This window comes from Phascolarctos cinereus, unplaced genomic scaffold (assembly GCF_003287225.1).
Source record: "Phascolarctos cinereus isolate Bilbo 61053 unplaced genomic scaffold, phaCin_HiC Scaffold_8;HRSCAF=390, whole genome shotgun sequence".
NCBI lineage: Eukaryota > Metazoa > Chordata > Mammalia > Diprotodontia > Phascolarctidae > Phascolarctos > Phascolarctos cinereus.
The window spans coordinates 8,203,413-8,216,909 of record NW_027556291.1 but is presented as its reverse complement, the minus strand read 5'-3'; the positions used below and the strand labels follow the sequence as shown (position 1 = coordinate 8,216,909).

The 13,497-nt window shown below is 46.0% G+C and overlaps 1 long non-coding RNA gene across 1 annotated transcript in view; it reads left to right on the top strand.

The window, feature by feature from the left end:
- LOC144455028 (uncharacterized) overlaps window positions 1–8,047 on the top strand; it is a 150,006-nt gene extending 141,959 nt beyond the window's left edge. The window contains exon 4 of the long non-coding RNA XR_013483659.1: window positions 7,970–8,047. This is a non-coding gene — a long non-coding RNA (uncharacterized LOC144455028). The remainder of the gene's footprint in view (window positions 1–7,969) is intronic.
- The last annotated feature ends 5,450 nt before the right edge of the window (window positions 8,048–13,497 follow it).

Below are 13,497 nucleotides of genomic sequence, written 5' to 3'. Positions count from 1 at the left end.
TCTCGGCGCCCAAGGAAGAGCAGGACCCCTCAATTGAACATTAACTTGCTGGCTTTTTAGGTGTGGAATTAATGAACCCTAATTATTTGCCACACTAAAGGAAGAAGAGAAAGGCAGAAATTACCCACGGTAATTCAGGCCCCAAACCTCTTTGCCATGAACTCTGCAGGTAATTGGGAGACAGTGGGGTTTTTGCTGGCACTGTCACTAATTGCCTCATTTCTCCCTTTCACTATGCAGACACGGTCCCCATCCATTAGCTCTCCTAAGACAAGAGCTGGCCAACTTCAAAGTGGATTTCGAGAAATGGTAGGCAGGCTGCTGTGTTCTCTTCCTGCTAATATTCTGGGGAGAGAGAAGTGATGTGGTCTAGTGGATATTGTGGTCACTCTGGAGCTCAGAAGATAGCCTCTGTGATACTCACTTGTTGTATGATCCTGGGGGGCAAATCGCTTCCCCCACTTCTGCCTTGGGGAACTCCCTAAGACCTGCCTACTTAGTTGTAGACTGTGTTCCGTGCTAGTAGAAAGACCAATCACTGTGTAACTCTGGGGAGTCACACTTGTTTCTTGTTTTGCATGAACGTGACACCTAAATTTGCATAAGTATGTCTATTCCCTTAAAGTGCCAATGTGTGAACGGTAATCCTTTGAACTATCTGCTCTAATGATAATGCAGCTCGGTATTCAGGGCTGACAGAAATGAGGAGCAGCAGGGCTCCATTCAATTCAGTTCAGCTAGCTTTGATTGTGTGCCTAGCACCATGCTGCATGCTAGGGATGCGGTAGAAGAACCCCCAAAATTCTGGTCTCTCAGGATTGCATTCTCTGCAATGGCTCGTGAAAGCAAGTGCAGTCCTGAGGGCAAGATGCAGTAAAGATCAACGCAGAGGCTGTTCTGGAAAATGGGTGCTGTCTTCAGAATTGAGGGAGAAGGAGGAAACCAAATAGAGAGATTCCCAAAGCCCGAAATTGCCTGACTGTGAGGGATGAGGCCATTGATTTGTAGTGGGAAGGGACTGCAGTGGTCCAGTGGATGCAGCCCCTCATCTTACAGATGATGAGGCTGAGGCCAAAGGGATTGACGGCTTCAGCCTCGTTCACTCCGGAGTAAGTAGCAGCATTTCATCTGCACCTGGACTCCAGAGCCAGACATCTTTCTTCTGCCTCACCCTGCCTCTTTTGGAAAGGTTGAAAAGGGGGCACACCTGAATGCTTGGGTCCCATTTATAGTCAATAATAAGCTGTCTGGCTGGGAGGGGGGCCCATCCTTTCTCTGACTCCATACAATAGAACACACCCTTTGAAAGTGAGGTGCTCAAGGAACCCAGGGCAAAGCTGGTTCTCATGGTAACAAACAGCCACCCCCTGGTTTACCCATTCCCGCTAAATCTGTTCTTCTCTGTACCGTATCTAATTCACTGGGGTTTATTTGCTATCCTTTGATTTCTCTGCAGATTTCAGGTCTCTCTTATTTAGCTTTTGCAGACTGGAGCTGTCAGATTACTGAAAAGGAAAACCTCTTTGGATACTTAGGCTGTAAGAACTGAGATGCTGAATGGAAATGATAGCTGCAAAATGGTGTTTATTAAATTCATCTCTGTGATCTTGGAATCTCATGCTCTACTTTGCACACAGTAGGTTTCAGGACATGGAAGCTGAGTTGCACAGAAACGTGTGAGACAAATAGACCAGGGCCAACCCTTGGTTGTGAAGAATTGTGAAATGTATCAAGCTAGACTTTGGACCCAAGAGTGAAATGGCCTGCCAAAGACCCAGGACTCCTGCCTCTCAATTCCTTCTCTATGTGATTCAGAAAGAAGGCAAAGCATTTGAAGCTCTGTTTGTTTGGTGTAGATGATTCCCAGCAGGGCTTTGAATGGATCTAATGTATCTGGCTTTCAGTCATCAGTCAGCTGCCCAGGGACTCAATGCAAAGGCTCTCCTAATGCATGAGAATCCTCGAGATGAAATACCAAATGAACCCCCAAATGAAGCCAAAGGCTTGACTCTAGTGTTAAGACCTAGGGCAGGGAGTGAAGGGCTACCGATGGGAATTGGTGTGCGTCTGACGGTTCAAAGTGCGCCCGAAGTGAATTGAGCAGTTTGAGAAGCTGAGGTCCAGATTGTGGAAACATGCTGGAGGGATAAACAGAGGAGTGTGCTGGGGAGGAGAAGAGCTGGCTTTTGGTCCTGCTTCTGCTCCTCATTAGCTTTGTCACCTGGCACAAATCACATCATTTCTCTGAACCTCAGTTTTCTCAGCTATAAAATGGAACTGGTAATGATGATAGTACCTAACTCAAAGGCTTGCTGTGAAGCTGAGATGAGATAATGCTCAGAAAACACTACAAAACTTGAAGCACTTGATAATTTTTATTATTGAAAAGACATGGACCCTGAGGTAGCTCAGTATCCCCTCCTTTCCCTTCCCCTCCAAAAAAAAGAAAAAAAAAACAACAGAAGAAAAGAAGACATACAAGGAGGGCTGGTCATTTCAGTGCTTTTAGTGAGACCCTGTTCCCAAAGCTCAGATCATCTGTGAGCTTTAGGAACCTGAGACCTTTTGACATTTGGAAATAGGACATCTTGTCACCCTCTGCGCAAACACTTATGTGCACGCGCGCACACTTCTCCTTGCAAATAGGAATTTGTCAGGCTCACAGAATTAAAGCATATATTGATTATTTTGGGGAAATCTGAGCTCTAAAACAAATATTATCATTTGCCAGATAACTTCCTTTTATAAAGAGATTCTTAAAAAATTAAAAAAAAACCTTTCCTGACACTTACTAGCTGTGTGACTCTGGGCAAATCACTTCACCCTGTTTGCCTCAGTTTCCTCATCTGTAAAATGATCTAGAGAAGGAAATGGCCAATAAAACCCCAAATGGGGTCATCAAGAGTCTGAAATGACTCAGCCACAAAGCCCAGTAGCTATATGGAGATTCGTGACATTGGCCTTAGTAATCTGTGGTCCTAACCAGCAATGCCACGTGCTTGTCACTGAGGATCATAGAACTGAAGGATGCTAAAGCTAGAGTTTAACCTGGAGGACATCTAGAGAAAGCTCCTTGAATTAGAGAGGGAAGAGCTGAGCCCCGGAATAGAGCAAGGGACTTGGCCAAGATCACAAAGCCGCAATGATCAATGTCCACAACATTCCGTCTTTGTAACCTGCCCTGATACACATACCCCACCCCACGCATCTGAACACAAATGCACCCCCCCAACACACAGCCCTGGCACACATGAGTGTCCAAACACAGGCACATGCACACACATGTATACACACTTGCACATACAGTACAGACCCCCTCACACACAAGTCCACAATGCACACATGCACACACACCCACATGCACTCTTCTCTGGTTGGAGGAGTCATCTGTGTTTGTTATTCAGTGTTTGGCTTCCTTTTAGTGAGCTTTGCATTCAGTTATATCATTCTTCTGTTCTTGCTTATTTTTCTACATCAGTCCATCTAGTTCTTCCTCTGTTTCTCTGAATTCCTTATATTCATCATTCATAGTAGCCCATTACATTTATGTCTCACCTTTTTTTCAGTCTTTGTCGAATCAATGGGCAGCCATTTTATGTCTCCTTGCTCCCACATAAAGTGGCCGCTATGAATACTTTGGGGTGAGTGGAGCTTGCTTTATGTCTTAAAGTCCTTTGGGGTATATGTTCAGGGCCTCAGCAGGCTCCTGAGCAGGGAGAGGAATATGATGAAGGCAGCATTTTAGGGAGATTCCTCTGGCAGCCTTGGAGCAGAGAGAGAACAGAGAGTGGGGCAGGGGAGTGGGTTCCGAGGCTAGCCCAGTAACCCAGGGGTGAGCCACCAAAGGTCTAGGGTAGTAGAAATGGGGAAGGAGGGAAGGCCAAAGCCGAATGACATAGTTAAGATCTTCAAAACATAAAGTATCAGGATTATATTTGCTCTGTTGGACAATTCTACTGCATAAAATTCTTTCCCTTTTGTGTCTTAAACCCTGTAAGGAAGGAGAGGAAGAAATATAGTCAAGCAAACTCTCCCGTCATAGTGGCCCCAGGAGCTCACACATGAGTTATTGGAACTTTGCCTCTGGGGATGAGAGTCCCAGCATCCTTGGTTAGTAACTGCAGAGGACATTGGTGTATACAGAGTTGTGGGTCTATGCTGGACAGTTTTGTCTCTAAGTCAGTGGTTTAAAATCCAGGCTGGGCAATGTGAGAAGCAGTGGGGGGGGGGCAGGGGAGACTGGAAATAAAAGCTCTATGCCCAGATCACGATACTTTCCAGTTTGGCTGTCTGTTAGACAAATCATCTGGAAGATCAGTGAATTTTGTCCTGGCTTCCCAGAGGATCTCTGCTACCCTGATGTCATCTTGCTCTGAAATTATCTGTCACTGCCATGGAAACAGTGCGTTTGGCTAAAGAGATTTCCAGGAGTGCAATGGAAAGGTTGGGTTGGGGGTTTTGCTCTCACTCACCCAAAGGCCTTTGACTGCAGGATTGAAGTGGGAGGCTTGAGGATGCAGCAGCCTTCCTGGGTGTGCAGCACTCTACTGTGCACTGTGGGGGGATTTTCAAAAGTAATCACCCCTGCTCCTAAGGAGGTAGCAACATAGCTGCAGAGACCAGCAAATTCACAGGACTCAAGGAGGCTTGGAAAGCAATACACAAATGCTTGAGTGTGATTAGACTTACCTTAAATCAAGGACATGACTGATAATAGGCCATGTTTATGTAGTCCTTTAAGGTTTACCAAGCACTCACTATTTCTCATTTTAGTTGTGCCTGCCAACATCCCTGAGATGTACCTGTTATAGCTATCCCCATTTTACAGATGAGGAACTGAGGATCAGAGAGGTAGATTTGAATCCTAGCCCTGCCACCTGTGTGGGCTCAGGCAAGTCACTTACCTCACACTGGGCTTGTTTTCTCTCATGAGGGGGATGAACTAGACACTCTCAAGGTCTCTTCTAACTCAAAATCTCCAGCCCTCTGACTTGCCTTGGCTAATGTAGCTAGTCAGTGTCTGATGCAGGATTCGAAGCCAGGGCTTTTGGACCTCAGGTCCAGCGCTCTAGCCACTTCTCTAAGCACATGGGAAACAGTAAAGGTAAGATCAGAGTTAAACTGAGTTACTTAGGGAAGGTCTAGGATCATAGATTTCAAGGTAGAAGGGAACTTAGAGTCTGTCTAGTCTAATTTCCCATTTTATAGATGAGGAAGCTGGGACCCAGAGACATGACGTGATTTGCCAAAGGTTACATTGAGGTATTTGCACCTGTGAGGGGGGCATTTGCTCCTGTATCATAGAATCACAGAGTTTCAGGGGACCTCAGGGACCACCCAGGCCAATGCAGACCCGAACCAGAATCCTCCTTGAAACATTGCAAGCGGTCACCAAGCCTTAGCCTGAAGGCCTCAATGAAGGGCCACTCATTGTCTCTGAGAATGGCCCGTTTCATTTTGGTCCACTTCAAGCTTTGAATCAGGTTGTGAAGGAAGCGATAGGCATGGATCTATGGAGAGGCAGAGGAAGCAGGTGGAGAGGATGGAACATGCCTTACTAAGATGGAGATTTCGAGAAGTCATTTCTTCCATGAAGTTTAGCGCTCTAGTGAAACTCATCCTGTGTAGTTTTTGTCCTTTCTGGATGGCAGACTCAGGTTTCCAATAGTGTACTGGAAAATCTTTCTGTCTGCATCAATGGCTAGTTTCTGAGGCACATCGACCAAGAGCTTTGGAGTTCTTGCTGAATTTATTGACTTTTCTTGAACTTTCTCTTCTCTTCCCAGCTACTATTTTTTTCTTTCTATAACCAATGCTCCACAGAGACTCTAGCACTGAGCAATTTCTCCCCTCAGAACATCAAGATTTTTCAAAGGAAGGGGGTTTCTATGATTCCCTTGGTAGCCAACAACACAATAGCCTTTGAAGTCAGTTGGAGTTGTGTGTGGGATTGAAAGAAGAGAACTTTTAGCCTCTGGAATTTTCTGATCTAAGTCTTTGAGTCCCCATCTGAGCAAGCCAGGTAGGATCCCTTCTGCCTTTATCCTCCCCTCTCTTCAGCCTCTTCCTCCTCTTCCTTATTCCAAGCTGCCCAGACCCCATCTGGTCTACTTGAGTGCTCACGCAGCTTGAACGAGAGGAGAGTCACCAACTGTATTCCTTCCGGTGAAATGGAAGACTACCAGGTCTTACCATCTGCCCTGGCACTGCCTCCTAAGGTCCTTCGGGACTCACCATCTACCCTGCCTCTGTATCCTCTAGACCTCCCCAGTACTGCCATTTGTCCTGTTTATTAACCTAAGGACCCTTGGGCCTCGCCATCTGCCTAGCTTTGCAACCCTTAGGACTTCTGGGACTTTCTAGCTTACCAACTGCTGAATTTTCTTTTGTGTCTTGACTCCCACAATTAGTATATAATTGTGGGAGAACAGAGACTGTTCTGCTGTTTCAATTCGTAAACATTTATTAAGTACCTACTATGTTCCAGGCACTGTGCTAAGTACTAGGAATACAAAAGAGCTTACAGTGTAGTGGGGAGGGGGGCACAATTTGCAACCAAATGTATACATGGCAAGCTAGAGACAGGATAAATAGGAAATAATTACCAGAGGGAAGGCGGTGGAACTGAGGGGCTAGAGAAGGCTTGTTCTAGAAGATGAGAAGCCAGGGAGGTCAGTAGTCAGAGTGGAGGAGTCTAGGCCTGGGGGACAGCTGGAGAGAATGTTTAGAGCTGAGGGATGGAGTTCCTTGTTTGTGGAACAGTCAGGAGGCCAGTGTCCCTGGGTCAAAGAGGCTGTGTTGGGGAGTGAAGTGTAAGGAGACTGGAAAGGTAGGAAGGGGCTAGGTTATGGAGGGCTTTTTGTACTTGATTCTGGAGGTGATGGGGAGCCTCTGGAGGTTATTGAGTAGGGGAGTGACCTGATCAGACCTGTGTTTTAGGACAATGACTTTGGTGGGTAGAATAGAGAGAGACTTGAGGCAGGTGAGACAGGCAGAACCCTAGCAGCCATTGCAATAGTCCAGGTGTGAGGTAATGAGGGCCTGCAGCAGGGTGGGGGCAGTGTCAGAGGAGAGAGGATGAGAGATGTTTGAGAGATGTTACAGAGGTGAGCTAAGCAGGTCTTGGCAACAGCTTGGATATGGGCAAGGGGCAGGGCGAGAGATAGTGAGGAGTCCAAGGGGACTCCTAGGGACGAGAGTGGGGATGGACAGATCAAGTGAGGCTTTATTTTTCAGGATGGGAGAGATGAGAGAATATTTGTAGGCCATGGGGAATGAGCCGGTAGACAGGGAGAGATTGAAAGTAAGTGAGAGAGGAGGGCTGACAGAGTGGGCCATCTGTCAGGATGGAATGGGCTTCACCTTGGTAAGACTTGTTTTTTCTATTGTATCTCCAATTCTTAGCACGGTGCTCAGCACTTAAGTGTTTTTTCTTTTGTTTATTCATTCATTCATTCATTCATTCATTCATTCATTCATTCATTCATTCATTCATCCACATTGGGAAACCAAAGCCCCTGGACCTTTATGAGCCCTGTTCGTCTCTATCAAACTCTAGGTTTTGGTGTGTGTTGTGGTGCTGCCGTGATGACAGAACCAATCAACTCATCCATCTAACCTGCAGGAATGACTCTGGCTGGGGGAAAGCTTCTCCCCAAACCACCATATTCTCCATTCCTTCTCCTGAGGCCTGGGGATGTGGCTGGTGACAAAAAGTATCCTTCCTCCCCCCCCCCCACCTTTGTGAGTTCTTTTTGCTGTCCCTGTGTTCCCACCACAGGTATTCCCTCAAGCTCACACCTAAGACAGTTAAACCATGCTCTAAAACAGTATATGGTTAAGTGCCGATGTGACTGGCATGACCAATCGTAATAATTGATGTTTCGATGGTGTTTCAGTTATAGAAAGCACTTTGCTGACATTAATGCATTTGAGCCTCACCGTAGCCCCTTCTTCTCCCATTTTCCAGAAACAGAAGCTAAGACACAGAAAGGTCAGAGGTCAGACAACTCATTCCTGGTCACTGAGCTAGAGCCCGAGGTAAGATTTAAACTCCAGTTTCTCGATTGCATGCTCAGCACCCCATCTCCTAGTCTATGTTATCTTTTAGTAAATACTGTAAGAGGTCAGAGCAGAGAATGGTCACTGTGAACTGGATCAGATCAGAGGTTTAGAGCTGGAGGAGACAGGAAACAGGCCCAGTGAGGACAAGTGACTTGTCCAGGGTCACACAGGCAGTAAATAATAGAATCTCCTAATTCTCATTGTTCCCATTGGCAAATATAGAAATACAAAGTGCCTCAGAGTAAAAACGTGACCACTATGCTATGTGTGAGCTCGAGTCTGGAACTTTTGAACCATATTTTGCTGAAGCGATAGTCATGGATTGATGTGGAACAAATCTAGAAAAGCTTCCTAGAGGAAGTAGGGCTCAGGCTGAATATCTTTACAGTTTGAAAAGGTGGGTAGGGTTGGTGAACAGGGCATGACGTGAGCAAAGTCATAGAGGTGAGAATGAGTGGGGTGGAGTTAGAACGCTAAACAAAGGGAGTTGGTGTCTCTGCATATATGTGTATGTGTATGTACATCCAGGAGATGGTATAAGATGAGAAAAGCTTGAAGCAGCATTAATATTCATAGCCTGCCACATTCCCAGCTGCACTTCACCTCTTTCTTTGAGTCTTAATCGACTTTAAATACTCTGAGCATGAACTGAATGGTTCCAATCCAAAGCAGAAGCCATAGTGTGTTTGGTGTCCAATTCACTGGCAAATATGAACCATCTTTGCAACATGTCTGGGGAGAGGGAATCAGTCCCTTCCGATTGTCCTAGTGTGCTGACTGCTTCTAAGTACCGGGAGACTGAGGGAGAAAATGGCCACAGAGGATCCCACCCTTAGTGTATCCGACACGTCCCTTTCTAGATGAGGGAGTAAGTCCAGACCAAAGTGGGGGTGAGTCTACCTTGAGAGATGTTTGCCAATAAAGAGAGGGAGGCTGTGTCCACACAAAAGCCCCTTTTCCATTTTTATCATCCAGCTGTTTTCTGGAGAGTCCCAAAGTCTGGGCACCACCTAAATCATGTACTTGACAAAAGGAGTACAGTGGGGATAGCTCTGGATTTGGACTCTGAGAACTTGGGTTCTAATTCTTTTTTTTTTTAAGGCAATTGGGGTTAAATGACTTGCCCAGGGTCACACAGCTAGTAAGTGTCAAGTGTTTGGTCTGAGGCCGTATTTGAACTCAGGTCCTCCTGAATTCAGGGCCGGTGCTCTATCTACTGTGCCACCTAGATGCCCCTCTTGGGTTCTAATTCTAAGGGTGCCCCTAATTACCTGGGTGACCTTGGACAAGTTTCTTCCCCTCTCTGGCCTTCAGTTTCTTCCTTTGTCAAGTGACAGGGTTGGACTAGATGACCTGCCAGGTTGTTTCCAACTCAAAATCTGGACAGTTGGAATGTTAGCTGCTGTCATTTGTATAATCAGTACTCCAAAGGCAAAGGATGACGTAAGCTCCTTGAGGACAGGGTCTGTTTCATTTTTGGTCTTTGTATTCCCAGTGCTTTGAACAGTAAGTGCTTCAGAAATGCTTGGTAAATTCAACTGAAAGGGAAGGTCCTGGGATCATAGATGTAGAGCTGAGAGGAACCTTCAGGCCCTCTAGTCAAACCCTTTCATTTTAGAGATGGGGAAACTGAGGCCCAGGTCACTGAAGGGATGAGCCAAAGATCTTACTAGTGCACTCAGATCTTCTGACTCTGGAGCCTCAGTTTTTACCACTGGTGGATCTAAGCTAGCTGCAGGCCACTACCAATTCTAAGTTGTATGAAAGAAGTCAGATAAAAGATGGCCCTTGGGACACATATGATCAGATAAAGCTGGGAGCTGGCCAGTATCAAGAGCAATACCCACCTGCTATAGTGCTGTCTTGGGAGCTTTGAAATATTCAAGACCCTGGACTTCAGCCTACTGGGGGGATCTTCTTTGGAGGCCCCATAGAAATATGGGGACAAAAATTCCGTGGGATAAGACCTGGTTGGCTTGCAGTCTTCCCTAGTAGAGGGAGTACCCACACTGGTGAGCTTACCCAGTCACCCAAGTATTGAGCTTGGGGCCACCCAGCACTTTATTGGTGTGTTACGGTCTTGGTAGATTGTGGAAGGGAAACAAGGACCCCAAAATCAGAGCCAACAGATAGAGTGTCTTGTTGGTGGCCCGTGTCACTGGATGAAAGAGTAAGTGTCAGGGAGTGAGATGTAAAACAATTGGAAAAGTAGGTGGGGGCTGGGTTATGAAAACCTCTGACTAAATTTTGTATTTGATCCTGGAGGCAATTGGGAGTCACTGGAGTTTATTGATTGGGGAGGGTAACATGATTGGACCTATGTTTTAAGAAAATCACATTGGTGACTGCATGGAGGATGGACTGGAGTGGGGAGAGATCTGAGGCAGGTAGACCCCCCGCCCCCCAAGCAGGCTGTGGTAATAGTCCAGATGGGAGGTGATGAGGCCTGTGCTAGAGGAGTAGCAGTGTCAGAGGAGAGAAGGGGGTGTACTGGGTAGATGTCATAGAGGTGAAATCAATAGGCCTTGGTAACAGATTGGATGGGGGCATGGAGTCCAGAATGACATCTTTAATTGTAAGCTTGAGGGACTGGGGGGATGGTGGTGCTCTCGACAGTAATAGAAAAGGTGCAGGAAGGGAAGGCTTGGGGGGGAAAGATGAGTTCCATGCTCATATTGTGATAGAATAATATAAATATTATTTAAATAACAATATAAATAGTGTTCTAAGAAGAGATTCACAGTTTTTACCAGGCTGCCAATAGGGTCCAAAACAACAACAAAAAACGTTGGTCAAAAATCCCCTTGCTTTAAAGGCACCTTTTTCTGGTAATTGGGAAGGTTTAAGAACTTTTGAACATTATTATTATTATTTCTGGGATTCCCCAAGTGTACACCTGTCCTGAGAACTAGAGCTTATCACAATAATGTCTGTGCTTCTATGGATGAGGAGTGGGTCTGAGCCTATCCCTTTCATTCAGCTTTACAGAAATCCCATCTGTTCCCCAGTCAGCAAACTATTGGCCTAAAACAGTCACTGACTGAGTGGCCAGGAGAGGGGCATTCTTCTGTTCCTGGCTAAGCTGAGATTTTCCCCTCTGCCTTACTCTGATCTGGGGAGTAGGAATAGGAGTAGAATGTTCCAAGGGTTAACCCAGCCCTACCTAGGCACGAAGTGCGGCAGACATGCCAATTTCCTGGTGCCCAAATGCTACCAATAAACTCCCTCTTGCAAGAGAAATGAGGATCAGAGTGATTTCCGGAATGTGTCTCCTTCTCTGAAGTTGGGGAAATCCTCCCATTCCCGCCCCACAGCAAGCTAAGAGGAGGCCTGAGCTGGCCCCTGCTTCTTTCTGCCTTGGAAGATCTCTCTAGGACCCCTTTCAAGTTTTAAGGCAGTAGAAAGAACAAACAAAGACCTTGTCATCATGAGCAAGACCCTTCTCTTCTGACTCAGCAGAGACTTGAGGGTAGAAGTAAGGGGAGCGAAGTTCCTGAATTCTTCTACTCAGGCCTCAAGCTGAAGCTGGAGTATCCTCAGCTTTCTCAGGCAGAGGCACTTCCTGTGGCCAGGGTTATCAGCGGCTTGAAGACTAGAAAAATCTGCCACATGCCATCTTCTCACCTTACATGGGCAGGGCCAAAGAGTGAGGGGCATAGGGCACATCGAGTACAATCACATGTCTTTACCACCTCTGAATTGTGGAGCCAGCTCTCGGGGCTTGTTGAGGACAAAGACTAGCCCCTCTGGCGTCTGGGAGGCAGGAAGGAGGGAGACCAAATCTCTCCTCTCCCCCACCCCCCACATCTCTCTGATTGACTGAGACCTTTATCTGCTCACTGTATAGATTTGGGCCAGTGGCAGTGGTCATGAATCAAACTGACTGACATATTGCTACCCATTTATTTCAGTAGTCTCGATCCTGCCTGACAACCAGAACATCCGTAGGCAATCGGATAATTGGGGAAGGGCAGCATTAAATAAAACACAAATGACCAAGGCCCTTTTGTGTGGCCAAAATTTAGTGCTTGGGAGGCCAGCCAATTTGCCGTGTTTCTAAGGATCAATAACCCGCTCCAGATACTTGGTGTATTGCAGACAAAATGAAACCTTATTAATTCAAGCCATTCATTGCACCAAAGGAACAAAAATGTCAAAGTTTTTTGAAAGGCAACATGGATCGAACATCTTTTCCTTCCCCTTACCAAGCAGCATTTTAGCTATTTTTAATTAGAACCAGCTAAATATAGCCCTTATCTTGATGGAATAGGGATGCAGTTGACATTTTGTTAAACCCTTTTCGAATACAAACCGTATTAATAAGTTATGTTAATTGCTGGGGAAGAAGAAATTAAATGCTCAGACTTTGAACTGACCTAGTTTGAGTCAAATGGAAGGCTCATCGAATACAACTGGAACAAAAGAGGTACAGGTTTGGTTATTTTCCTTGGCTTTGCCATAGATTGGAAGTTGATGTGAAACCATCACTGAGTCTGGCCCACTGGACATGCTTTTTCTGTGGTGGAGCTGAGCTGGAACTTTCTGATTCCCACACAGGATGCCAAAGCCAGACTCAGGATTATTTTGTCAGCTCCTACAATTAGAGCTGGAAGTCAGCTATGCAAGCCCTCTCGTTTTCTGGATAAGGAAACAGATGCTGTCCCTAAATGTCAGAGGTTGGACTTCCCATCCAGATCCTTAGACTCCAGATGCAGTGGTCTTTCCTTAGAAACTTGTTTCTGTGTTTCCTTAATGTGAAGAGCAAACAATGACCATGCATCCCCAGAAGGCCTAGCTCCTGGAGGTCGTGCAATTCAATCCAATCCAGCAAGCATTAAGTCCCTATTTTGCCAGGCCCTGGTGTGGTGAAGGGGCTACAGAGAGGAAGAGGGAAAGTGCTTGCCCTCAGGAGGCCCACATTTTCTGGTAATCTGAGAAGCAGGTGAAGGATTATCTGGGAAGTGAGGAAGTTCAAACAACCACAGGGAGCAGGAAGCAACCTATGAGCTGAGTCTTGAAGGAAGCTAAGCTTTCTTGAAGGCTTAGAGGAGAGAAGGCTAGCCTTGCTGCAAGATCTTGACAGTTTGGCAGCTTGTGAATGGAATAGCTGATGTCCAGCATGGAGAATTAGAGTACTGGATGAGGAATCAGGAGATACCTGGATTAGAATCTCATTTCTGACACATTAGCTGTGTGACTACGGACGAGTCACTGAACTTTTCTGAACTGAACCCTCAGTTTCTTTATCTGTATAATGGGAATGATAACAGTGGTAGTGTCTACCTGACAGGGTTGTTTTGAGGCTCCAGTGAGACGATGTGTTAAGTGTATAAATGTTGGTCATCACATAGGATGCATGACCCGTGCTCATAGCAAGTGTGTGCCCTGTTATTCTAGTTCTACTTTTTTCCCTTTGTATTTTTTTTTTCAGAA